Source organism: Gymnogyps californianus, chromosome 4, assembly GCF_018139145.2.
Source record: "Gymnogyps californianus isolate 813 chromosome 4, ASM1813914v2, whole genome shotgun sequence".
In the NCBI taxonomy this organism is placed as follows: Eukaryota; Metazoa; Chordata; class Aves; order Accipitriformes; family Cathartidae; genus Gymnogyps; species Gymnogyps californianus.
Genome location: NC_059474.1, coordinates 27,691,754 through 27,719,539, shown reverse-complemented (window position 1 = coordinate 27,719,539; position 27,786 = coordinate 27,691,754). Strand labels below are relative to the sequence as shown.

At 38.9% G+C, this 27,786-nt stretch overlaps 1 long non-coding RNA gene across 3 annotated transcripts; it reads right to left on the bottom strand.

Annotated features, from left to right (window-relative positions):
* Nucleotides 1-478: 478 nt before the first annotated feature.
* LOC127015826 (uncharacterized) lies at nucleotides 479-26,603 on the bottom strand. Of its 3 annotated transcripts, none has more exons than XR_007766385.1 (7): nucleotides 26,465-26,603; nucleotides 25,272-25,400; nucleotides 24,921-25,053; nucleotides 13,863-13,990; nucleotides 10,079-10,248; nucleotides 3,691-3,744; nucleotides 479-2,873 (listed from the first exon to the last, which is right to left on the bottom strand). It is a non-coding gene; the product is annotated as an uncharacterized LOC127015826 (long non-coding RNA). The 3 variants fall into 3 exon arrangements; XR_007766386.1 differs by lacking the exons at nucleotides 479-2,873; nucleotides 3,691-3,744 and adding exons at nucleotides 6,700-7,593; nucleotides 7,717-7,825; XR_007766387.1 differs by lacking the exon at nucleotides 3,691-3,744.
* Nucleotides 26,604-27,786: the final 1,183 nt, after the last annotated feature.

The following is a 27,786-nucleotide window of genomic DNA, read 5'->3' as shown; positions in this document are numbered from 1 at the left end:
GGTGAGGTACCAGATGACACAGACTTATCGCTACACAGAGTTGTGGGGTGGGAGCTGAGGAACCATCAACCAGTGTAACCTCAGTCCAGGAATGGACAGCCGAACCAGCTGAAAGAGTCGTGAAGAGGACAAAGAGAGGAAGAAGAGTGCAGATGGGTTTGCCAGAGATAAAACACGTCAAATCAATTTTCCCAGTAACCTGGTAAGGTTTCCCAGGAACCTTTTTCCCAGTAGTCAATCTCCTCTCTTTCCCAAAACTAGTAAGATTTTGACACTTTCTCACATGCCATTCTTACAAACAGGCTAGGGAAGCCTGGTCCAGACAAAACTATTACAGAAAGACTATTATAGGTTGCAAAACTGGTTGGAAAACTGTTAGCAGAGAGTGAGTATCAGTAGTTCATTATCAAAATGGAAAGAAATATTAAATGTGATTTGCAGGGTTCTTTATTTGGTCTTAATTAATATATTGGTATTAGTTAATGTATTTATTAAAGATCTGAATGGTAGAACAGAGATTATCCTCACTAAATCAGTAGGTGATATCACCCTGGAATATACCACTACTATGTTATAGAGCAGCATTAGAATTCAATACCATCTTGACAAATAGGGAAACAGATTGAAAAAAGTAATATAGTTCAGCAGGGAAGAGTGCACATACAGAGCCAAGAATAATCAATTGCATGACACAGGATCAGGAATGATTGCCTAGACAGCAGTTCTGCAGAAAAGATACGCAGTTTATAATGGATTACAAGAGGAACATGAGCCAACATTGTCACTCACTGCAAAAAGGCAAACATCTATACTAGAACAAGCACACAAAGGTACAGCCTGCCAAACACATGAATGTGTTTGTTGTAAAGCATATTTTAGTGCATTTGTGAACTGTACTTCTAACTTCTATGAATTGGTGTGAAAAAAAAGATTTTACCCCTTTTTCATCACAACAGGTGAAATAAAAATAGCGCACACATGTAAAAGACGTGGATTATTTTCTGGCTCATGCAGCATCAATGGATTTATTCACAAAATCTCCTTAAAAAAAATTACTACAGATAATATGTTGAAAATTTTAAAATATTCCCCTGTTGACTTCCATATCTGATTAAATTTGCATAGTTGGATATTTTAAAAATTAATTTTCCTGATATGGTTTATACAGAATTCATTAAGAGGCCAGGAAATAAAATAAAAACAATAATTGTGATTGTCCCCTCCCTGCCACTTTAGGAGTAACTTCTCAAAGTATTATTGCATTTTAATTAGAAATGTGTAAAATATAGATTAGTTTAAAAGAGTGGAATATATAAGCCATCCATAAGACTAATCAGAATTTCTGCTATTAGTTTCTGATAATAAGCAACATGTGAAAAAATGCATTTCATGCATTTTATGCATTACTATGCAACAGAGATTGATTGAAAAGCATAAGAAAAGCTTCTTGTTTCATTTTTTTCTATTCTTTGTCTTAGAAACAAAAAAAAGAAATAAATACCTTCTGGTATGGGAATGACAAATAGTGTCTTTACTATAAAATGTGTCAATCAAAGGCAGAGTACTTTAAGTTCTTGACAGTAGTTACTCAGCTAACCATTTCAAATGCTAAATCCGAGTTCCCCTAAAGCACAGGTGGTTTATGGACATTCAGTTCATCAGTTCAACAAAACACTGTCACTAATAGAGGTTGAAAAATGTTGATAGTAAGCAAAATATATTTCTTCTGCAATGCTGATTGTTCATCATCATAATCTACAGATAAGAATTGTGTGAACTGCACAGAACAGAAGGCCAGGGAGTGAACCCTGAGGAACATCAGCCAATTATCATTATGCTTAATGTGTATTTATTTAATTGATATGGTAGAGACAATACTTAGGAGCAATAAATCACATCCTAAGTTGTTATTTATGAAAATCTGTGAACAGAAGGAACTAAAGTGGAAAAACAGCTCCCAGAATATGAACCAATCTGTTGGCAGGATGCAGTCGCTAAAGCAAACACAGAAATTCTACTTGTCCATGAGGTGCACCCATTACAATATAGTAATAATGGCTCAAAAATATGTAATTGCTCAGTGTGGCTTTTCTTTAGATGAAATTATGCCTGTGCTTGTTGAGGATGGAAGAGGAAGAAACAAAGCACAAAGAAAATCCCCTCTTTGCCCAGAGGCTTACATTCCCAGAGTTACCATGTAAGACAAATCAACAATACAGCCATCTTCTTTTACAGAATGGAAGGAAAGATGATGTCTTCTTCCATATAGAAGACAGGCCTTATGATCCCAGACCAATGCAGAACAAGTCCGAAGCATTGGAGTAAAACTCATGCATCAAAGTGGTCATGGATGTAAAAAGACACCTCTCCAGGGTTATGCACAGAGACTCCAGGTCTGTTAACACCTTCACATGAACAAGTAGGTCAAGAACAGACAAACAACTCTGAGCCCTCACAGCAGAGCCTTTTATCTCACCACCTACGCTGGAACCTCCTGAAGTTCCAACAGTGCGATTTAAACTTCATGCCAGATCAAAGATGAACACACCTGCTGGAATTAGCCACGTGGGAAAGAGACCTCAAATGGAACTTGGCAAACAGCCTGGCCCTGGCATCTCAAGATACCCAGCTCACAAATCAGAGACTTACAAGGGCAAACTGGTGACAGAACACATACGGCTATGTGCTGGTACCAGGGAAAGCAAAGTTCTCGGCAGCTGCCTCCAACAAGGGGAAAGGGAGACATCTTACTTAGGAATTAGGTCGTCCTCTTCTTCTAGCAGGAAAGAATAAGCTGCTTATTTCTGACAGCGGGCATAGACCAGAGAGGCTTCACTAGTTGAGTGCATTCTCAGCCTCTGGGCATGTAGTGCCTGGAAGAGGAAGCAACAGAGAAGGATCATCCTCTTCCCTATACATTGGGAACGGTGAGACAGGGCTACAGAGGTAGCTTTATGCAGGTTCAGCTTCCACAGCTGCACACCTGCATGATTTACATCTTTTGGTATTCCTAAGGAGAATCCTGACTTCTTCATACACCATGTATGTGAAGTGTGAGTCACTCATCTCCACCTCTATCCCATATGCCAGGGGCATTTCTTAGCAGAAAACAGAGGAGAGCAACTTAGCTAGGCAGAAATCAGGCAGAAAGCTATCTTGCGTTCTCCCATTTTCCCTCTCAGTATCTGTTGCAGTTTTGAAAGATCCTTGATTCTGTTTCCTCGGGAAGAAAACAAATGATTGTGAAAAAGTCATGAGCAATTTGCTCAAAAGATACGGGAACCTGAAAAGCTTGGTGATCACCCCCAAGGCAGCATAGAGTCAAAGCAACGTGAGTCCAATCTGGTCCAGTCCAATCCCTAGTGATCAAACACAAACTCTTTCATAAATTAAATAGGATCCACCTTAAAACCAATTTGACTTTCAGCCCTATGAGGAGTATTGGAAGGTTGCTCTGGAATGTCACTTTGTATGATTTCATGAGTCCACATCTGTAGGTCAATATGCAATTGCATATATAAAAGGAAATATCTAAAGGGCTTTCCTTTGAAACTCTGCCATTACTGCAGCTGCCTTTCCAAGGACATTATTTCATAGAGCCGGTAAATGTGTATGTTAGTTAGTAAAGGCTACATTTCAATACTGCTTTCCAATTCATTAACTTCCCTTCCCTAGTGTCTAGATAATTACCTTCTAGTTGTATCCCTGGAGTGGTGCCTAAGGCATAAATGAGGGCAGAGTCACCTGAAAAAAATCACTGAGGTTAATTCCCCTTGGTGTCCCAAGAACAGAGACCACATGCCCATTTAATCAAAATGGCCAGAGGAGAGAAAAGATAATATAAAGGCTGAAGTAATATTCCTTCTACTGATTGAATGGTAGAGGAAGACTTTATTAATATTGCTTTCATGCAATATTTTCTTCAAGAAAGAAAAGCACAAAAACAATTTTCTCTCAATGAGTAAAGTTCATATTTTTCCTATTTCTTAGCAGCTGAACACTTTTAAAGTGTTTTTAGCAATATAACCTCATATCATAAAATATGATCCTTCCTTAAAGTATAATATGTAATAGCCATCCCACAAAGTACTATCTTCAGAGATAAAGAGGGTCAAAAACTCATGTCAGGTTATAATTTTGTTGCTGCTACAGGAATGATGTGCCAAGATACATCCTGGCCTGAGTCACCAGCACACTGATAGAGTCAATTCATTCCTTAGCATCTTACTTGCCAAGACATGTATCCTCAGATCTATTTATCCCAGTAAAAGGACTTTACTGACAAAATAATGGTTGTTACCTGTCCAAATGAAGCACTGGCATAAAGATTATACTGCAGTAGGGATAGAGGAAGAAGATCTTGTATGAAATTTCTATCCTGCAGAAATAATCGGTAGTTTTGCTACAAACTTCGCTGCAGTGAAATTTTACTAGAAACCTCTTAGTGTTATTTCTGCTAAGTCACCTTCCTTCATTGCCCAATGATGTTCAGGGAAATAACAGTGATCTTTCAATAAACTATATATTTTACTAAGGACTTTAACATCAGGGGACATGAAGATCATTTAATGTTTCTGAAGGGGTAAACAGTGCTACGCTAGATTCTTTATCAGACCTGATAATTAATAATCTAGAGGTAGCTTCAACAATTTCCATGAAACTCATTCTGTCACGTGGGTTATGTTTCTTACCACCAATCTACCATTACTTAAGACGCCTTTTAACGGATATTATCTAACCTCTCTGGAACAATCCCTTCAATGGTTGTGTTTATACATTGCCCTCCAGATGACAGCAAAGGTCAATTCCCTATCACCTCATTAAAGGTGTATTTAATTTAGCCTCTTTCCTCTACACAGTTAACAAAGCCCTGATTAATCAGCTATATAGCAAGAGTAAACACACGGCTTCACTTAATTAAAAATTAAATTCCTCTTGAGGGATCATTACAGTAGTGAGCTGCTACATGCCTTTGTTAAATAGGTGTTTCTTCGAGGACACAACTAGAGGTAGACTATTGGGAACTCTGTATCAATACAAACAGAAATTTGTTCAGACATCCAATTAGAACACTACCCATGTTCATCCTCTAAAAAGAGGCAGGTATAGAAAAGCCAAGGGTACTTTGAAGCACCTGGAGAATTGCACTACTATCTTTGGTACACTTTGGTACCTGGTGCACTTATGCATCATGTAATTTCAGTATTTGGAAGAAAAAGCAAAAAAGTATTGCTTCGTATACTTGTGACTGACCGATAAACCCCTACAATGGAAGAAGGCTCAGAGGAGACGGGCAAGGGGGATGTGCCTGTGAAGCTCAGGGAATAACACTGGCTGTGACTGACCAAAGCTGTTGCAAAGAATCTGACTTTATCTCAACACAAGGGGGAACTGGAAAGTGGCCTTTGTTTTAGATACACAGCTACTAACAGTTGAGTGGATCAACTGGTGGTGTAAATGTTTCTCTCTGAGTTATTAAAAGAGAGTGAATGGCTCCCTGAGTTAGCCAGACCAGCATGGGGGCAGGGGAGTGAATAAGTGGTTCAGCCCAACATAGAGTATAAATCTAGACAACTAGCAAAAGTATTTTGAAGAGAGCAATTGGCTTGAGCTGGCTTCAACCCACATATTCCTTCCTGGTGATTGGGGATGCCCAGTACAACTGCTATATTTTGCTAAGTGTAACTTATATTTGTATTGTGTTTTCAGTATATTTTGTATCACTTTGCTAAATCGAAATCCTGTGTAACATCAAATATCTTCAAATAAGTAATTTTGATATTAAACATTACACCCTCCACATATGGAATATCTAAAAGTACCTGGTCAGAGAGTATTGGTCTCTGACAATAGTGCATACCTCCTTGTGGAAATGCTTTCTGTCCTCAAAAACTTCAAACAAAAATAGCCAAACTGATCAGAGGTGCAGATGCTAATAACACTGTCTAAGAAAACATCGGGGGGGGGGGAATCTTCAAAGTCTTTTCTTATCAGTTTTCCACCATCTAATACAATCAGGAGCAAGCAGTGTAACTTACACAAAACAGATTAGCTGTAGCTAATGTGCTGAATGTTCATATGCAATATGATAGGAACATGCTCCTGGTCTGGCTGCAAGTCCCACCTACTTTTGACATGCAGCATGAATTCAGGACTCTGATCTGCCCACATTCCCACAAAACCAGCGCTCAGCTAAAAACCACTGTAACTTCCACATACAAGCCACGGTGTACTGCTGGATGCAGGTGTATCTGCCTTTTCTTTCTACTCATTGGCGTTAAATCTCCACACTGCACAAGTGAATGGAGTGGCATGAAGTCATCCCTGACCTTTTGCTGACCTTCACGTCTGTACTTTGCAGGACTGAAGAAAATAACTCTTCACTCAGATTCTCTTCCATTTCAGTGGGTTGATAGCCATAGCAGTCAGCCGAAACACACTGATAGCACACAATACAGTAGGTCTACACTAAATACAGTGTGTTTATTTCCTGTTACAAAAGTGGGTCAAGATTTCCTCTTAAGACAGTTCCAGGGGCATTATGGTTTGGTTTTTTGCCTTTCAGAATCACAGACTAGAATAGTTCCATCTGAGGTCTTGCACTCTGGGTCTGAAAGCAGACATTCAAGTGGGAGTAGACACTTTATATGTTGCACTGAGGATTAATCTCTGTTTAGTAATCTATTCCCATGATCCAGAAATGCAAAAGTGATCTTCTCTGTGACATAATTGTTAACATGGGGACTCTTATTTATTTTCTCAGCTACAATGCATGTACAGCAAATAGACCATAGCAATACCATTACACACATTCCTGCACTCACTTTAGAGACAATCAATATCAATTATCAAATTCTCAACAGGAGAGAAAGGCTGTGAAATTGCCCATAAAATAAATTTACAAAGTCATCCCAATATCTTCTATGTTCTGTTCTAAAAATTATACATAAATAATTATTTCAAAGGTACTTTCATTTCATTACCATACCACAGCCTATTCATGATAGTAGGGATGATGACTATACCATCTCATGTTTCACAGAAACGAGGAAAATGATTTGGATTCTTGTTTCAACGATGGTCATTGTTTTGTAATTGATTCTGCCCTTTGGAGCAGGGTCATTCTCTTGTACTTGCTTCTCAAGCTCCGTAACAGACCAGTATCTTTTATTCAAATAAAGGTCGTGTTTGCTCTGTTATCCAAATACTGAAACTCTTGATATACTTTAAAAGCCCAGGAAAAGACTTCCCGCCCTGCAGGAACTCTTTGGTGGTAACTTTGGAGTTTCTTTTAGGAAGATAGCCCTTAAGTATTTGAACATTCACACAGAACTTGTGGCCTTCTCTCTCTCTTGTGGAACACTCACTAAATAGGATGTGAGGGTTTTTTTGTTGTTGTTTTGGGTTTTTTTTTGTTTTTTACAAACCTCTAAACATCCCAGGCTCTCTTGTGAGTTTCTCTTCTCCTGCTCCTTGAGGAAAAAGAGCTACAAAAATTTATCTTTCTGGTTTATGGTACAAGTGACGATAAGCTAGGCTTCCAAAGGACTGGTGGATCAATATGCAGCTGATGTTACATCTATGTTGGATCACCTTTGGAAACACGGGGGAGAAGGAAAAGGGAATTTGCGTTTTTTATATATATAGTTTAAATGCCACTATTGCCCAAAGATATTTGGCACAGTTTCCTGCCATTTGATATTTGCTATTACTCACATCCAGGAGATAGGACAGAGCCCAGCATTAGTCAGTGGTCAAACTTCATCCTATAGTCCTCCAAAAATCTCAGTAAATCAGATTCCTGGCAGCTGAAGTGCATTCCAGCCTAACAGGCAGTACAAAGTATTTCAGACAACAAAAGTAACATTGTTGTAAGCTATTTAATGTACTATTTTCTGTCTCTTCAGGTGAAAGATTTGGCTCTCCATCACTTTATTATGTCAGTGGTCCCCACTCATTCTAGTGGAAATGTGCCACAATAAGCATGTTTCAACACTCTAATGTATTGCAGCCTTTCCTATCTACTACTTTCCAAGGTGATTATGCATATCACACCTAGGCATCATTTAATACTGTGCACTCTGTGTTTGTCCATAGAACGTACAAAGACATTCATCATTTTACGAGGCGCTAACAACTTGAAAGTGTCATGTTTGTGCTTTTGAACATTCAATATATTTATTCTGTTTGGTTCTTCAAATTTCTCATCCTTAATCCTTTATCTCTAATTTAGACAACTAATTGCTTCAGACAAATTACATTATTCCCTTTCATATTTCCCTATATGCTAAATACTGATAAGTAGCCTCCATTTATCAATGATATTCAGCTTTACATTAATTATATTTCAAGGCACATAAAAATTATTGTGCAGTAGCCCTCTTTAGTGATGCACAAATGAACCACATTCTGAATATGAACCAAATACAAAGAATTTAACTGAAACCAAGTGAAATATTGAATCCTGAGCAGAGATGAAAATAATACATTCAAATTAATTCAGGCAATTTTGAATACCATCATTTTTACTACAGCTTATGCTCTCAACAATCACTCTTTTTGAACTGCAGCAACTGGGATTAAAGATTAGGATGTATGGAGCCTACCTGAATCTTTCTGAATAGCCACAATTATCTTATGATTTGTAATGCTGTGCTCCTGCTCTTGAATGCTAACACCAGGCACTGGTTTTATTATGAAAATCACAAATTTACTAATGTCTTTTAGAACATTATTGCAGCTGTTTTTATGTGCCAAGTTGAACTGACTACACATGCAGCATAAAATGAGGGCTAAAATATGCTCTAATATAACTGTAATTAGGATTGAATTTAAAGCAAATGGGTTAGTATAGCACAAAAAAAAAAAAAAAAAAAACACCAAAAAAACCACAAAACTATTACCCCAGATATATTTGGAACCATAAGCTTTGAGGCTTAACAAGCAATTTGAAAGCCAGTCAAACAGTCTGAGCTAGACACTAATAGATAACCACCTGTGTCCTTCCAGTGCTCTGGAAGGCCTCATTAGCTGTGTGAGGCCATGGATCTTGGCTCCTTTTCCACTTAAGTAAATTTAGCACTATGGAGAACCACGATGGGGTGGGTATTTCATGCTAATGAACTCTCTGCACCACATGGTACTCTCTTCCTATTAGAAAAAATGACCATTTGTAAGGAAAGCCAATTCTTTACCTAAAATATTAGTCAATCAGTAGTTAGAGCAATTCCCTGTGCGGATCCAAGAATAAAGAATCAGCTAGGACTGTTCTTTAACTCAGCCACGTCTATTAAATAGATCTCTGTATGGTTGTAGTCTTTTGTTTGAGAACAATAGGAACTGGATCAAAAGTTTATTTTGACTGTATCAGACTCAGCAAGGTTGCTTCAAAACAAGATTAAAAACATACCTAGGAAATGATTTCACAGACCTCTAGTGGACTGAAATTGAGCTACTCAGACTTACTGTGTTGCTTAGCACAGTAACAAATTCCCATAGTTTATCTCTAGTGTCTTCTTGCAAAAACTAATTATTGCTGACAAGTTTTATTCTCCAGCAACTCCAGTAGTGTTTTCTGTTTTCCATATAGAAAGATTTCTAGTACAACTATCAGCCAGCACACATCCCAGAAATACAGAATCTTACTATAAGGCAACTTTTGAAAGATATCTAGTATTCTCATGTATTGTTTGCAGAGCAGAAAATCAGATTTCAGAAGAGCTCATGAAGGTAACTACTGGAGCTGCATGGATCCTATTCAAACAGGGCTGTTTTCCACTGTTTCATCTTCCACTACCAGTTTCTGAGCTAAAAAACCACTAAAGTTCTCACAGCTCTGGATTAAGCTGAAGATCCCAGATTTTAGGTCTGGTGACAGGAATGGACTGGAACCCACGTCATTCAGAGCACCAAATGTCATCCTGAATTTTCAGATGTTTTATCCCAGACCAGTAGCAGAATATGTTCAGGGTATTACAGGCATGTCTTTCTTGTAGATTAGTTAGTAATTAGGCTCCTTAAAACAAAACCTAGAGAGATGAAGCTGATGATGTCTGTCAGGTCTAGAAATTACACTTACCTTTCTTCTGAAATGGTCCTGAGCTGTATTAAAGTCTCTCCAGGCAAGCCAAGTTCTTATACCATCCCCTCAACAATTGTTTTTAAGAATCTTCCAGTTAATGCTGTTCATTAAATTAGTCTCATATCGCACATCTTGAAGAGAGGACAGAAGTATCAAGAATAAATGACCTAAGGAAAGAGTCAGAATAATGGTTTAACAGCTCACAAAAGCCCATTACTGCCTTTGGCTTCAGCATTTCTGTTAGATTCAATAAGAATAAAAAAAAACCCTCCCACATACAATGCTGTTGAACATCGAAAAATGGAAAGGAAGACTGTATAGGAAGAAACTGTAGCAGATAATAACTGTTATTGTGTATTCTTTGCATGAACACATTTTCCAAAGTATCTCTGCTGTCCAGAGATGAACGTCCATGGCATTAGAAGCTCTATGAATACATGTGTACATGTATCACTTGTTCAAAGTTGCTCCTAATTGAAAGCAAGTGGTCTTAGTCATAGAGTCATATCTCAGCAAACAAAAAGCAGTTTTCAAAAAGCTATAATCTCCTTCAGTTTCATTATAGCTGAGAGGAATATGGATTACAGCTTGTATGGTTTCAACTTATGGTCTCAGTTTGTCAAAGGTTGAGAACTGTTGATCTAAGAAAGTTGACATAAAAGGCAGAAGGGAAGGAGTGCAATCAAATACATCTACATTTTACACATCTTCCCATTATCTTGTAAATGGGAAAATATATATTACCACTTACCCATTGCTGGTTTTTCACACACCTTATTGAAAAAGTGAGTATTAGTAAGAGTACTATAGACAGATACAGCGCAATACAGGTAGAACCAAGTAACATTTATCATTGTAACAAGTATGTAAAAATACTGAAGAAAGAAGTGAACACATACATGTCTTCCAAGCAATACTCTGCAAATACAATTAATATTTAGGAACAGTACTAACTACAGGAAATGCCATTCCTGGACGGTTATGTTGACAGACTGGACTAAAGACTACCATATTGGAATGAGCAGAAAAATGCACTACTGAGAAAGCATAGCCTTTTAATAAGGGGATACACAGAAATAATTAGAGATTAGGGGAGGTAGGCAGATGCCTCATGAGATTTTCAAAAGTATTGCACTTCAATGGCAATTGGGCACTGAGCCTCCTATTGCAGCCTTTCCAGGTACTAAAATAGCACAGTTCTGATGCAAAGTCCTTGGACTCCATACACAAGGTTTGTATTAAAGCAAATTAAATAACTGGTTGAGGTAGGTCTGGCAGCATTAACCTTTCCTTGCATTATTCCACACAGTTTTACAGAACATCACTGCTCCAGAGATTTGAGAGGCTTCTGCTGGCTGCTGAGTGCTGCCTCCTTACTAGTGTTGCGACTGAAAACACATGATGCTTTGTGCTCCATTTCTCTCAGTTCCAGGGTATTTTTGTTACTTTTTCAAGAACACAAGTTCTACTCTTAGAAGTCACCTGGGACCCCAAGTGAATACACCTCTGGCCATGCCTGACTATGCTGCAGCTAGGCAGTTCACAAAGGGTGAAGGGCATGAGGGCCAGAAACAGAAAACATTCAGAGTTAGAAAGGGTTAGTAATGCAATCAGCTTTCAGTAATATCTGACCACCATCAGAATGCATGCAAAATTATATTCTCCAAGAAAGCTTTTCCACTATAAACAGCATGAGGAAGACCTAGCAAGGAAGAAAAATGAAGAGAGAGGGGATCCTGAGCATTGGCTCTCTACTAGGAAAAGAAGAAGAGCAGATGATTCAACTGAAGTGCATTAACACCTCCACAGAGCAGATGTAAATTACTAAGGGAATGCTTAGGCATTATAGTAATAAGCACTACAGGAAACTCTAATGCAGATGTATAAAACATTAAATAATTTATTTCTAATACCTGCTTTTACCCTGCTGCCTTATTCCAACCTTTCTACCACATTTAGGGCAAGCACCAAAATAACAGGAACTTCTTCCAAGAAAAATAGTATTCAGGAAGCTGCATAACCATTTCTTCTGCTTTACTCCTCACATTAACTCCAATATATCCAGCTCTTCAGCAAGTCTTACCATAGTTACTCCTCCCACATATCAGAATCATGGTATTGCTTGTAATCTCAGTTTACATTAAATATGAAAAAAAGCTTCTTCATTCAAACATGAATCCTAAATATATCAGCACTAAAAGGAAATAAAGAGCGCTCCCAAACTTAGTATTTTAAACTCTCTCCTTTTTTTCTTTTCTTTTTTTTTTTTTCTTTTTAATTACTCTGACACATTATTAGCCTGGTTTATGACTTCTGAATGCTTGAGATTCAAAATCCTGGAAGAGAATGGGGTGGGAGTTAGTAGGTGACACCGATCATTGTAGAGGGGTTACTGATGCCATTATTGAGATCTGAACTAAGATAACAGGCAGCAAAGGTCTGGATTTTCCACAGGAAAATGGTAGCGTTTAAGGAGCCTGTGACCTGAGCACCTCACAGATCATGGGATCTAACAGGGGAGAGCACCTCATCACCATGCTGTGGCTGTAGCTAGCCCTGTCCTGGTTTCGGCCAGAGAGAAAGCTGTTTACATCACCTCTTAAGAGTTTCAACACCCAATATTCAAATGTGATTAATATTGTTCAGATTCCTATCTCTTACCTTAATTTTCAAAGCATTTGAATGTCTCTGTACAGACTCTTAAAAGTCTCTATATGAGTCTGTGTATAGAGATTATGTAAATGCCAAAATACCCATTTTGAGATTAGCAAAGAAAACAGATGAGAGAAAAAATTTAGTCAGGTATTAATTACTGTGAAAGAGAAGGACTCGTTTGTGAGTTGTGAAGGAGCTGGTAATCTCCTTAATCACAGAAAAGGGTGAAAAGTGAGATACTGAATTTTTCAAGGATCTGATAATGACATTTAAAAGAGAAATCCAAGAGCTAAAAAGTAGCAGTTATCAAGCAAGGATTTGTCATCTGACTCAATAAGGAAAAAAAAAAAAAAGATTAGTTTTAAAGTATTTTAGAGCCTTTACTTTAAAGCTATGTGTCTGTTTTCAGCTACCTTGTTACTTTGTTTCTGTAACTCTAGAAAATTAAGTAGAGTCAAGGTGGTTGAAGCTGTAAATTAGAGGTCTGAAAAAATGGATATATAGAATATCATATGTTAATAACAATGTTTCTTTCTTGTGATTATTTATTAAATAAATACAAAATAAAGCCCTTCTAAGTCTTTCAGATCTGCATCATTTTGCAAGAAACATGACACATCAGATAACATAACATTTTTGCATTGCCTGTGCTGGAAGTTTTACTCCTTAATGTTGAGCATTACCACCTCTGGCCTTGGAGAGGGATACTCTTACCAGACTCTGAGAGGGAAGACTCACTGCGTCTTGGAGGACTCTCTTGAGACATGGTGAAGAGGATCTAAGGCAACCAGCCCTGCTCTTTCCTCTACATCTCTCCTTAGGTAAAACATGCTGCTGGCACAATCCCCCTGGGTCACACAATTGGTGGGAGCAAAGTGCCACCAGTCTGTCCCCTCTCTAGCTCCACATACTAGCATTAACCTGGCCCCACAGAGACAGCATCCTGTTATTTTATAGAAACATATGAAAAACACTGCACCTGTTCAATATATTTAAAGTTGATTTTTCTAGGTATCTTTGGGTTGGGTTTTTTTTCCTTCCCCCCCCCCCCCCCCCCCCCCCCATTTAATTACTGGATTTTTGTATTTGCTTCAGAAAGAGTGAATGTTCAAGTAAGACAGCTCACCTTCTCCTTATGAGACACTTGATTCAGCGACAGATGTGAATATTTGACATCAGATCATGAATCACCGCTTTGCTCAGATGGACCTCTGACTTTATTCCACTGTCTCTCAAGGGTTGTTTGGACCAAAGCTGAGACAAAAAAAAGGTAGTTGTAAATTTCCCAGCAAGGACTGTGTGAAACAGGAGTAGTGCTGAGAAACCTGGTGTTCAGCTCCTTTAATTTGCCAGCACAACAGGTACTCAGGCAAAATCCTGCAGGGACATTATTCCCTGTTATTCTCCAAAAGTATGTAAACTCATGATATCCAAGGACCAAACAGGTGCTAATTCATTCCACTTACCCTCTAGCTTTTGCTTCAGTATGTCACAAACTCTAGTAAAGCAGTAACAGGTTGTATTTAGCAAATACACTGTTTATTCTAGAAGGTACATAACTCTAAGGCAGGGGAGCTGGAACTTGCTGTGTACTTAAATTAGTTGTCTTTTCAGTCTAAAGAAGCCCTTGGCCCTGCAGCCATATTCGCACAAAACAACAGGTACTGCATACTGCAGTTTTAAGTGCTACCTGCTTGCTCTTCCCACTTTTGAGAAAACTCAGGCTTCAAAAAACACCATTTTTTTAGGATGACAAGAAAGAAGAGCTGCCATTTCTGAAAGAAAAAGAAAAAAAAAGACAAAACACAACCAACCAAGAAAAAAGAACAAACTGAAAATAAAAAATAAAGCAACACTTTAGGGTCATAATACCAAAAGAAATATGTTCTGAGGACTCACTCTTCAGATATATATATATATTTGTCATAAACTACTGTAAAGCTATTTCCTAGAGCCAAAACTAACATCACAACTTGGACTTGTTCCATTGTTAATTTGTTTTTCACGAAGGACTACTAGATATATGTGACTTAGAGTTGTTGCTGCTTTCAGTATTTTCCAGAATGGAGGCACAACCAAGACTCATTATGCTCTTTACAGAACAAATATAAGTGGTGAGGTTCTCGAATCCTTAACCCAAAAACATCTAGCTGTCTATCTATTAAACTGACAAAGGGATCTAGTCTTGATTCAGTGGGTAAAATACCTGAGTAAACTAGAAGTACATATATATATATGGTATGCAAATATAATATCTACGTACATACACATGCACATTTTTCTCTACGTACATAAGGAAAATCTTGTGTTTGGCCATGACTATTGGGACGACTGGCAAAAAGATGTCTTAGACATAAAATGGTACCTGCTCTCCCTGACCTGCACACCTCAGCTTGCCTGGCACAGCTTTCCAGGGACTGTGTTTACAGACAGTGGACTTTATTTGCTATTAAGGAACATGAAGTTTGCAGAATCTGCACAATTCAGAACTAACTCTCTGCCTTATATCTTACCTAACTGTGAAGCAAAAAGAAACAGCAAGGTGGAAAGACATTTTTAGAAAGGCAAACAGATACCATACAACCCCTGCCCCCAGACTGCACCGTTAAACTGAAAACAATCACAACAAAAAAACAGCAGAAGGCATGGACACCAGTCCACCACAACAACTCTGCTGGCTAAAGGAAATAAACTGTGAAGCCAGCAATTCTGAAAAGGTGAAAGACGGATATATCCTAACTAAGCCACCTGAAACTGTGGCAGGCAAGCTAAAAAGCTCCTTGAACACCAGATAAGAAGATAGCCAGAAAACTGTCGATCCCCATTGAAGAAGAAGGAAAAGACATGTAAACAAAGAGCAGCATTGAATGGTGGAAGAGAAAGGATGAGTTCCTTCCTTAATGTGTTATCTCAGAAAAATAAAGGGAAAAGTTTTTTCAAGACCTGACTCAAGCAAAGGCCTCTCTTCCACATGCAGATGGAAGAGAGACACTGGCAGGAGCTGGGAAAAAATGACCTGTAGACAATTCACCAGATCTGAAATAGGTGATTTCAGAAAGTCCTGCACAGTGTCGGCAGTACTGAATAATATGTACTATAGCTTTTGTAGGACCAGCTGTGTTCATTTATGTCTAGAAGTGGCGTTCTTTGTGGCAGTCATTAATTTTTGCCCTTAATAAACAGTATAGATTCTTTCCAGAGAGTCAGTAGCTCTGCGTGCTAAAAATCACAGGGCTTACCTCCAGGATGTTGTTAGGGAAATTGCGACAGGTTTTTCCTATTTTGATACACATTACTTTGTCCTTAGAGTAGCTAATCAATTGTAGAATCACTGCTGTGAGAAATAGGTTCCAGGGCAAGATGAGGTGAATTCCTGATGACTGCTCACTCTCTGTTAATCAGATCCATTTATTTTTTTTCTTATCTGGGGCACTCAAAAAAAAGGAAGGATTCAGAATCATTGGTCATATATAAAATCTGACTGTTACCCTGGAAGCATCTATTTCAGGTGTTCCCCCCACAAATTTATTCAGAAGAGATATACTGAATGGGTATCAGGCTCTGAGTCATAGAAATATGTCCCATCTGCAATACAAGACTTCAGAAAGTTTCATAGATGTAGTATGATGCATACACTAAGTTTCTACAAGGGGAATTCAGTGTCATTATTCAATTTATGGTTGACTAGGACTTCCACAGCAGATTTTTATTGCTGATTATTAGCAGTAACGTGAGTTTAAAACTTGATGTAACAAAGAGGACTGATGTAAAGTGATCATTGGTCTGTCACGATCACAAAGTAGCTTTATTAATACTTTTATTTAAGAATATTTGCTCACATCTGGGTATGCTTTGAAGAGAAAGCACAATCTCGTACGAGTGCCAGCAATTGCTAGGAAGGCTCATAATTTAAGTTTTTGTAGAAAACAGCCAGACATCATTCATGTTATGTTACCTTTGTTTTCACAGTCCACTTCAGGTCAAAAAGATGTACCTGCACAGATTCTGGAGCATTTCTTGGGTCACAGGAGAAAGGAACAAGTGCTTGCTTGTAGATCCAAGAACTGCTCCTGGCAGAGCTCTGGGATCTCTAAGGACTTGGATAAAGACCGCTGGTTCTCACATCCTGAAGGAAAAAGGTTTTTCTCCACTAGTTCCTCCTTTGCTGCAACCTGGCAGTGTCATTATGCTTCTGATGTTTCTGCAATACTTTGAGATTTTCCTTCAAAGATTTCATACAGTCAATTAGGGCAGATGGGAACTTCTGCCACTGCACAGCTTCTGATTCACTTCACTGAGATATGAAAAAAAGCTGAAATGGCTCAGGCAGTCCCAGCCAGTACCTCACAGATATTGTTAGCCTTATTCTTCTTTTGCAGAAATACATCTATATCCTCCCACAAAACAAAACAAACCAACCTAAATGTGCTTTAGGTCTGCACCCCTAATCACCACTGAATGGCTGTGAATACACATCGTCTCTAAATTCAGCCTCATGGTCTTCCACAGAGGACTAGACTTTTGGGTATGGAGAATTTCACACTTTTAACATCAATGTTTATGACATGCTCCATTTTAAGGAGGTGTGCAATGAGAGTTTGCTAATGAATAAAACAGTGTCTTCATCTCCAGACTCTACAACTTTTTTTGTTCATAAGTGCTGCAACACCCCTTTCTCTCCACATCATAAAGGAGGCACCATCTGTTGTGACACAAGCGAGAGATGAGCTTTCCATGTGTTGTTTTCATCAATAGTGTGGCACTCAGAATAGTTATTTTTTTAATCAACGCCGTCTTTGAGACTCTAAAGAGCAACAAGGGCCTCTGAGACTTTTTCTGTCACTCCACAGATGAAAACAGCGTTCCTGTCCTCAGTACACTCTTCTGCACTGTGGAAAGTTTAATGTGCTTTCTTTTCTCCTGTTGAACATGCTTTTCAACATTATTGCTGATGCCTTCTATCCAACGTGACATTTTTGTAAGGTTGACTTCCCAAAATGTAAGGCAGCAAGGATGGCCTTGAATTTCTACATAAGAGGCTTTTTATTTGCTACAGTCCCCATTTGCCTGGGCAGTCCTATATGTCTCCATCCCTGTCCTGTAAAACTGACCAGAGGGGGAGGGATGTTGAGTTTATGTACCTTACATAGGTCCCTACAACTCAAGAGGCATTTTCACAATGTGAGACTGAAGGTATGTGCAATAGCCCTAGAGCAGAGCACGAGGGATGTCTGAGGGTACAAAGCCTCCTGACACAGACCTGGGGAACTGCAGGGAGAAGAGGGAGCCAAACCTGGTGTAGTCTCATGCATCCTGCCTTTTGGGAACAGTCCTTGGTGCAAGGTGCCTGAAGTCTTGCCCAGGCATTGTCTGGAGGATCTAGTAAGCCATAAGAAAGTCATGAACCAAGTTAACAGGTAAACAGTGTGTGTGATCACAGTGTAATAGTCAAAACCATTTCCTTGGCTCTGGCTTATTTAACGGCATGCACGTTGCCTTACTTTCAAACATGTACTTCAAAAAAAAAAAAATCACTGTTCAGCTTAGCAAAGAGAAGGTGCAAGGGGGATCTTATCGATGTTTATAAATACCTGAAAGGAGGGTGCAAAGAGGATGGAGCCAGGCTCTTTTCAGTGGTGCCCAGTGACAGGACATGAGACAATGGGCATAAACCAAAACACAGGAGGTTCCCTCTGAACATCAGGAGACACTTTTTCACTGTGAGGGTAACTGAGCACTGGCACAGGTTGCCCAGAGTGGTTGTAGAGTTTCCATCCTTGGAGACATTCAAAAGTCATGTGGACATGGTCCCGGGCACCCTGCTCTAGGTGACCCTGCTTGAGGGAGGGCATTGGACCAAATGACATCCAGAGGTCCCTTCCAACCCCAAGCTTTCTGTAATTCTATGATTTGGTTCCATTAAGGATGGACAAAAGGAAAAAAGTCATTTGTGAACCACATACAAAGGCTTAATGGGTCACAAATGTCTTGTGAGCTGCAATTTGGTAAGCCTTGACCTAAGAAAAAAGTGTGTGTGTATGTGTGTTAATCCAAATAAGTCTGCAAACAAAATAGTATGCAATAGAAAATTAATCCCAGAAAAAAAGAAAAAAAAAAGACTCAAACTCCTATGACATTTACAAAACTCCTGAGTTTTAAACAAGACATACACCCCATGAATAGTCATCCAGATGAAATATATTGCATAGGACACTTTCCATCTGTTCCACACATAGTTGTTGAGTTACGTACAAAAGGAAAAAGTTAAAAAGCGTTTCTCCTGCCTGTTTTCACATCAGTGAAGATAAGGGGAGAATGATAAGAAATCAAGTGTATGCAAAGGAAAAAAAATGAAAGCATCCACACTGGGGGAGAAAAGGTTTAAAAATTACTGCAGAAAAGTTTTCAGATAACTTCAAAAGAAGCAATCAATGAAATTCAGATTGTATTTGGCTGAGGTGATTTATCTTGCTATAGACTGATCTCTCAGTTCCATTATTAATAATTGTTTATATTAACATAGCTAATTAACACCAAAATCCTACTATGTTAGATCCTAGAATACACAGGACAGAAGAGGTTCCTTTCACATTGTAACAGTCAATCTTTGTCATTCACAACTACTACAGCACCCAAAGAAGTTAAGGGTATGTTCCTTATTAAGGAAGAATCAAAACGATTTCAACAACTAAATCTCTAGCTCCCTCTTTTTTTTTTTCCCTCCAACATACTGCTTTTAGAAAGACTTCCCCAGTTACTATGAATCTCTTTCCTATTATTTTACAGAACTATGTAAGATCTCATTCATCACTGTGATTGTTCACGAACCTGTGTGCAGGGATAATTCAAAGGAAAACGTTACTGCATGATGTTCTAAATATTTTTCAATAATCATTAATTGATGCATTCTTTAACCATAGCTGATGCAATACAGAAGCTCTTTCCCTTCATGTACCACCTTCAGTACTCCAGTCCTTGATGAGTGCTTTGCCAACACTGTCAAGAGGGTGAGATATCTTTGCCAGCCCAGAATTCAGATCTCTTCTGTAGGTGGTCAGACTTTATCTGGTGTTCAGAAAGACAGCATCTCTACCTGTCTTTGCAATAGATTTACAGCTTTTCTATCTGTTTCCTGCCAAGAACCTGACAGAAAGCATTTATTAGCAAAGTCTGCAATTCCTACACTAGTCCTTGCACAGCTCTGCCTCTCACGTGCTGTTGTCGTTGGCCATGATGTACGATCCCTTTTCCTTTAAAGTTATTTTTTTGCATAATGCGGTTTTGGTAGGTCACATGGGTTTAAAACCATGGCATCAGTAAGATGATGATATTTCATTGCAATAGTCATATCAGTTGTAAATGCACAGTACCTAGTTTCACAGTAGTAAAGAACTAAAAGTACTTTTAGTTTCATTAAGTATTACAACTGGGAAAATAATACCGTATGTTGCTTATTTAAGTATTCCACTGACAATACCTGGAGTACTAGCAACTCCCAGGAGTGGATGTGGAGTCTTTGCCCATGGGACACTGATTCACTTTCTGGGAGTTTCTATACAGACAGCATTTTTGTTATTAAGCTATATCACTTTGGCTTGGCAACATGGAGAAGTTAGTGAGTGCTGTGAATTAGGGAGGGTGTGAATTATGAGTTCCTTCGTGCCACCTCCTTATGTGCTCATCACAAAGGTTAACTTTATGCTTGGGAGTATAGTCTGCTACCACTTCTAATAGAGAATGAGAGACAGAGAGAGAAGCAGAGGCATCTCTGCTATACCTATGTCAGTCTCCCACTCTGAATCCATTTCTCAAGAAACTTATCTTTTTTCTGCTGGTTGTAGAGGGAGTCTGGACCCTGTGAGTATACCCCTTAGAGCATGTACAATTAATTCCAAACTAAATGTAGAAGACTTTGTCTCAAAGGCAGTGAGGTGAGAGGGAAAGGTATCACATCACTTGAAGTGGAAGCTAATCTCCCTAGACTCTCTTTATAGTCGCTGTGCGGGGAAAGGGAGATTTCTCTGGAGCGGAGATCTGTGACGGATGCACTCAACCCCTCTTATCCAAACCAGTAGCAGTTTGGTACAGTCTCCAAAGGAGGTAAAGGCCTGAGCCGTAGCCGGGCTAAGAACTCCTCTAGGAAACCCACAAAGGAGCAGAGCAACACAGTGAAAGTTGTGGGTACAAGGAGTCTTGTGCATACCTCTCCCGTTGTATGCAATTTGACTACGAGCCAACCACTTTATCCCATAAATATGGCAGCCTAAGTGAGCCTTCTATGAGTGCTCCCTGCTAGGCAGCGTGGCTGCATGGTGGTGATCTCCAGCAACCAGATTTTTTACCAACGACAGATTGTTGGATGAGCCCCATTTCAGTTGTCCCTGGACAGCAACTGGACTGCATGCCAGGCAACTCTCCCCTTGAGCAGGGAAGCCTCTCAATGTTAAGAGACATTAGTCATTTAGCTTAAATAAGTAACTTCTAAATAGAATGAATCACTTAAAGTTATAATGTGTGATTTAGTATGCTATTTGCTTAGCTTTACTTACTTAGCATGAGTAGCTAAATTTGCTGAAATCTTAGGCTGCAGGCTGTAAACTTTCACTTAGATTTACTGAATGTGTACCTACTTAGTCAAAACAGGGGCCTCCAGAACCAGCGTAAATCAGAAGATAAGGAGGCTTCAAGGCTACTACCACCAACAGCACCTGCAATTCAACAAGACAATGAACGGCCTGTCTGGAGACAGTGAAGGAATCCAATAAGGAGTCAGAAGGTGTCAGGCCAGGATCACTATTGGACCAAAGGGTGTGTGGAAGATGCATGAAGAGAGTGTGAAGAATGCGTGAGGGGCAGGTAAATAGTCTGTAAGGGTATAATTGCCCAGGGATTTCTTTGTTCGGGTTGTTCTGTCCTTGCTTCCTTTCTTCCTCTCCTTCTCCCCCACACCCCCCAACTTGACCGACAGCACTCCACTGGAGCTGACCCTGCTGCTGTACCACTCTATTAAATTATTTCTTTTTATAAGACTCAATGCCTTATAGTCTATTTCGGGAAACAGGGCTTGAACTTTGGAGCAAACTAACCCCAGATGTCTGGATGGATCGGTAAGTGATTAATAGCATGCTAAACTTTTAAATCCTAACTAAGTGATACAAAGGATTGATTGTGCATATATAATTCCCTTAGCCGTAAACCGTTGACCAAGTCTGGGACTAAGATTGGATCCAGCCACACCTAGACTCCTCTCTGAGAAGTAGTTTAGAAAGCAAGGGGGTCCATTCTGAACCTCGTGACTCAACAGGAGCTTTTCCTTACGCTTTGAATCTCTTAGATACAAACCGTTGACCAGGTCTGAGACTAAGTTTGGATCTAGCCGCACCTAAGCTCCGTTAGGAGTTTAGAAAGCAAGGGGGTCCATTCTGAACCTCGTGACTCAACAGGAGGGTCTCCCCTGCCTTTTTGCATCTCCTGTCTCTGTGCAAATCAAGGAAAATTGATTCTAACTCTATTACATGGGAGAAACATACAAAGGAAAATTGAGTGAACCTTGCCATCAAACTCTGTTAAGTCACACTTTTACAGATTCTTTAAGGATCCTAAATCACTCATCCATGGCAAGATCACAGCACAGGTCTAGCTTACATGCTCTGAATCTCCCTTTGCAGAAGACTCTCCATCAGCAGTGCAGAAGCCTGGGGACACCTGCAGCTAGGTGAGATGGATAGTTATGCTGAGAATGCCCTCACCTGGAGCCAGTGCAGAGTAAGTCACATACTGTAAATTCACACTGTAATTTATTGTGCACCAGCTTTCCACATAGACAAGTCATTCATGGCAGAATAGGAAACTGTGGACATGTTCTTTTGTAGACAATACTGCAATGTTAAACCCAACTTTTATGCAACACTTTTCATCCATTGATTTCAAGGACTTTACAAAAACAGATGAGCACAACTGTTTTAGAAACTGAGACCGCAAATGATACAAGAACTTGTCATTCAGAATTCTGTCAGAGACCTGGGACAATCCCCAGATCTCTAAGTTTCCAGTCGGGATTTATTGTCATTATTCAGCTGACTCATCATAACTAGGAAAATTAAGCAACACTTTGCAGTGTTCACTCCTTTAGAGGAAACTACATTTCAAGTATAATTAGCGATGGCTGTATGCTCTATGTAACTAATATCGGCCATATGAAAACCAAGAGGAGATTCTGACATATGATGAATTGCTTTGCCTACATTTTTATACTACATTCCTGGTATCTGAGAGCAGTAATGCCCAGTAAGGGTTCAGGATTGGCAAGATCTTACAGATTTATGGAACAAAGTCTTGAAATACTAACAATAGACGACAATTTGCACAAAAGAATCTTTTAAAGACAACTAAAATCAAATTAGATCATGAAGTCAAAACAATGTGAATTCAAAATCAGAACAATTTTTTATATGTGTGTGCAAAACCACGAATTAGTTTGTTGCTGCAGTAGGCAACTTATAGTAAAGTAAAATTGTCCTTTCAGTATCAGACATGCAGATAACAAAATAATGCCTTGCTTTATACCCTAAACTTTATACACTGAAACTTTGTTCAAGAATTCAGTAGCCTATGGAGTCACTAAAGTACAGAAGCTGAAGACCTAAATAGGCAAGAAGGAGAGAACAGTACAGCAATAAAACCTTTCTTTCCATCAGTTGCTTGTCAGTGTTATGCTGCTGTAACAATGACCAATGATGGCTTTGAAACTTTCACACACTGCTCTTATAATGTGCTACACTAAATCACAATGTAAGAGCTGAAGAACTGCAGGGAAGGTACAACGTGATAGCACAGATACCACATGTAAACTTCTGAAATAGCACATAACTTTCCTCAGTGCACTGAAAAAAAGTTGTCAGGGGTGTGAACAGGGTGAATCCTTGCCCCCACCACGAGGACAGAGCGCAGCCACTCGCTGCCACCAGCATCTGCGTGTTTTACTATTAGAAAGTTAATGTCACAAACAGGAAATCCTGAACTTTTGCGCAGACTGGAAAGTTTCCGGAATCATTCTGCTTTCTTGCCTTCCTACTCCTTCCCTGCCTGCACGCATGGATATGCAAATTGAATCGCAAGTCACTCAGGTGAACTTTGGAGACAACTGCAATATTCAATATTCTTCTCAGGTTTTCTTCCATGTTATGGTACATCACTAGTATCTGAATCACAAAGCTGCACTCCTCTTATCCACCAGAGCTTGATAAAGGATAGTTAATTCCCACTTATGCTTGCTACTTTTCCACTAAGCCAAAAGAAAATCTTCACCACTGACCCTAACATATCCCTAACCACAGTCCTGTATACTTTTCTGCTCATCTTTTTCCACGGTGAGCACAGCTGTTAGAGATTGGAAGCACACTAGCTCCATCTGCTGAAACTGCTTCTGCACAGCTTTACCCAAATACCAGTGTTAGATAAGAGATTTATTTGCATCAGCCAGTTGATATTGAGAGATGAGTATTGAAAGCAGGTAAGATTGCAATGAAAGTCTCTTTGTCAAAGCTGACTCAATAAAAACATATATATTAACAATGTTGTCTCAAAATCTACTTTGTACACATGTATTGTCCTTCATAGTAAGAATAAACAACTTCATTACAAAAATGAATCACTAGTCTTTCTACCTATTTCCTATTTTTGCTGACCTCCGTTTATTTCAACATTCCTATCATTATTGTGCATTTTTTTTTACCAAATTTAGAAGATTTTCATCATAAAAATAACTTTTATGTTCTGATAGCTCTAAAAGTAAGAAGATTGTGTATGGGCAGTTAAGAAATGCTGAATTAAACTTATAATTCAGAAGATTGTGTCTTTTCTATGTGAAATATATTTTATGTCAAAATGAATATTTTCTTGTTACTCATGAAAAATTTGTAAATCGATCATCAAGGAAAAGTAACTGACAGTTTTTCACTTCCTACCCCCCACCAAAGAAAGTGATCTGAAGTACTGTTAGGATGGGAATTTTGCATAGAAATCACTGAAACCTGTATTTTACAGCTTCTACCAAGAAAATTTGGCAAAAAAAAAAAACTCCAAAAAAACAAACAAGAAAATAAAGAAAAATGCAAAGTAAACACAACAGATGAGAGAATTCTTTCTTAGGAGACCTCAGGCTAGTACGTAGCCGCTAACTCACCTGACACTGAATCCAGTTCAAGAGCTAAAACATCAGAGACAGGGCAAGTATTTTTCTGATGGATAAGTCGTGACAGCTTGCAGATATATTAAACAATGATTGTTCCTCCACTATTAAACTTTAAGACGCCAGACTGAAAAAGAGAATAGATTAAATCCCGAAGTAAGGCTTCTAAATGCCTCTAAATCATAGCATGAATCAACTGGAAGATACCTCAGTCAGGTAAAACAAAACAACCCTACTAACATGTTGGGTTTACATGCAATTGTTAATGAAACAAACTTTGTGCTAGTCTTTCTATGGAGTTTACCAGAAGGCCCCAAGATCTATTTCAGATGTGGGAGAACTTACAGTTGTTCAGACCAGGAGGTTACTGGATAGCACAAATCAGTCCTAGCCCTTGCTGTGGGTGTCCTCTACCCAAGTCCTGGCTGGCTGCTGCCCCCAAGGGCAGCAAGAAAGATCAAAAATGATGTAGACCTACCAAAAAAAAAAAAGTGACAACCACAAAGGCAAAGAAAACAGTATATGCACAAAAACCAAATAACAAAGTTTTGTACTACTTCTAAGCAATACACTCTTAACAACAGACTCTTTTGATGCAGGTTCCCAAAGCTTTACCCTTGCTAAGGGTATGTGAAGTGCTTTGTTCCAGCATCATCCACTGGCACATCTGTGGACTCGCAGAGGCTATTAATATTAAACACACCCCACATGTAGCAGGTTGGCTTATTAGCTGCTGTTGTACTTGCTCAGGCTTCTAATTATCAACATCCCTGCTCAGTGTCTCTTCTGTTAGCTGTGAAGGTTGTGTTCCAGAAGGGGTGATGAGAAACTTTTTCCTGTGCTTGATCTTCTCAACCAAGTGTTAAGTATCGGTTTGTAAGACAAGAAAAAAAAAAAAACCTTTTTCTTTCTTTTTTTGAAGTGTATTCTAGTGAAATATTTGCTATTCTGTGAAGACAAAGTCTAGAAGAAACTTTTTACAGATACTGACTTCACCATCTCTGGGACTACATGTATACTTGTCACACCCCAGCTGTTAATCTGGTGGAAAATCTAAGGCATTCAATTACACAGTTACTTAGCATATTTTACTTAGCCATTGTGCTAATTCTAATACTCAGGAAGCTGCATCTGAGGTTGTAATGAAGCTTCTCAGTAACCTCTGGGTGTTTCCTTTCATGAATACTGCCTGTTTAAGATAGAACATGATTCCACACAGCTTGAGAGACAGCCTTTCCTGAAAACACAATACAGGTCCCTCAGGCTGCAGTGGAGAGGACAGAAAGAAAAGGGAAATGAAAAAGACAAAAAAAAAAAAAGTATCAACTAGACATAAAAAAAGAACACAGTATAATAAGTGCTTTAAATATTCTTTCTACAACTAGAGTTTTCTAAGGTTCACATAGGAAGTCCAAAGTCTATCCCATCTTCCGTGACTGCAAAGGTGACAACGATCCCACAACATTACCAAAGGGACTGATTTCATGCCAGAAATGGGTGCTGAGCTTTAAGGTGTTGCAAAGGCACAATGAACTTACCCTGCCATAACCCAGAGGCTGCGTTCATCCCACAGCACCACAGACCAGCAGGACAGCAAGCTGAGGGGTGAGAAAGCAGTTTTATTCCTGTAGCACTTATGGGAAGATACACATGGGTTTAGCAGCTCCCAGCAACACAGCCCTTCTCCTGGGGGAATGACCTTTCTTTGCCAAACTGTGAGTATGTACCTAATGAGTTAAATCAGCATTTAGGCTTGGCAGTATCCCAGCTGGGAAGTAACTGGTTGCAGCTGAATATTTTTAAGCTCAAAATCTTTTTTAAATAAAAGCCTGTGATGATGATACACATTCAAAAGAGAAGAAAAAAAAAAAAAAAGAGGGGAGGGAGAGGGATTAGAGCATTTGGTAGGCTCTGTTAAGGCAGAGGAGTGATTTATTTTGCTTCTGCCTCTGCTTATTTTCGATAGTGTTCAAGCTGTATGTAGGTTACCAGGCTGTAACTGGTTTGTTTGGTTTGCTTATTTAAGTAGAACAAGCTTTTACTCAGGTAAAACTAAACCTGTCCAAGCAGTGTGGTCTAGTTATTCATTTTGTGTTTTACCTTGAGCTTTCTTTTATGTTTCTCTATTGTGTACATTTATATCCTAGGCCTTGCCAGGCATTTGTGTGGCCTTTATGTTCTTGAAGTTTTTTGTACGATCAGTAGAATTTCTGCAGAATATCTAAAGACATAGCTTTTTAAGGAAGGACAGGCAAGCACTAGTCAGGCTGCCTCTGTCTCCCCAAACTGATTAAAATTATAACTGAGACAAAAAAGTAAGAATTCTGCAGGAAACAAAATGATGACCCTTTTCCTAGAATGTTGTTAAAAACCCATAAAAAATGGGTCTGTTTTAAGAATTACATTTCCAAGACGGAGGAAAATCTTATTTAGAAGACTACTCGGATCAACACTGAAGTCAAGGCAGAAGTTTGGATGGGGTGGGAAATCAGTATCTGGCAAATGCATGTGGAAGGGGGGAAATAAACATGGAATCAATATAGCTTACGAGCAATCAATTTGCTGTGAATGAATAACCAAAGCTAAAGATCTCGATGAAAAAAATCCTTCTCTATCCCAAAGAGAACTAAGGTTTATAAAAAGGAGTTTAAAATTATGCTAAGAACAAAAAAATAAAAATGCTAGAAACTTAAGAAAAAGACAGCACAGCCAGTCAGGACGTGGGAAGTGCAAACATGTTCACAAGTAATCTGGTTTTGTTTCTTTAATGTTTCTATTTTTTTTCTTGTGATAGTATTTTATGCTTCTACTCCAAGCATCATAGAGTGCTTTTGTCCATTAACAATCAGCATAAGTGTTA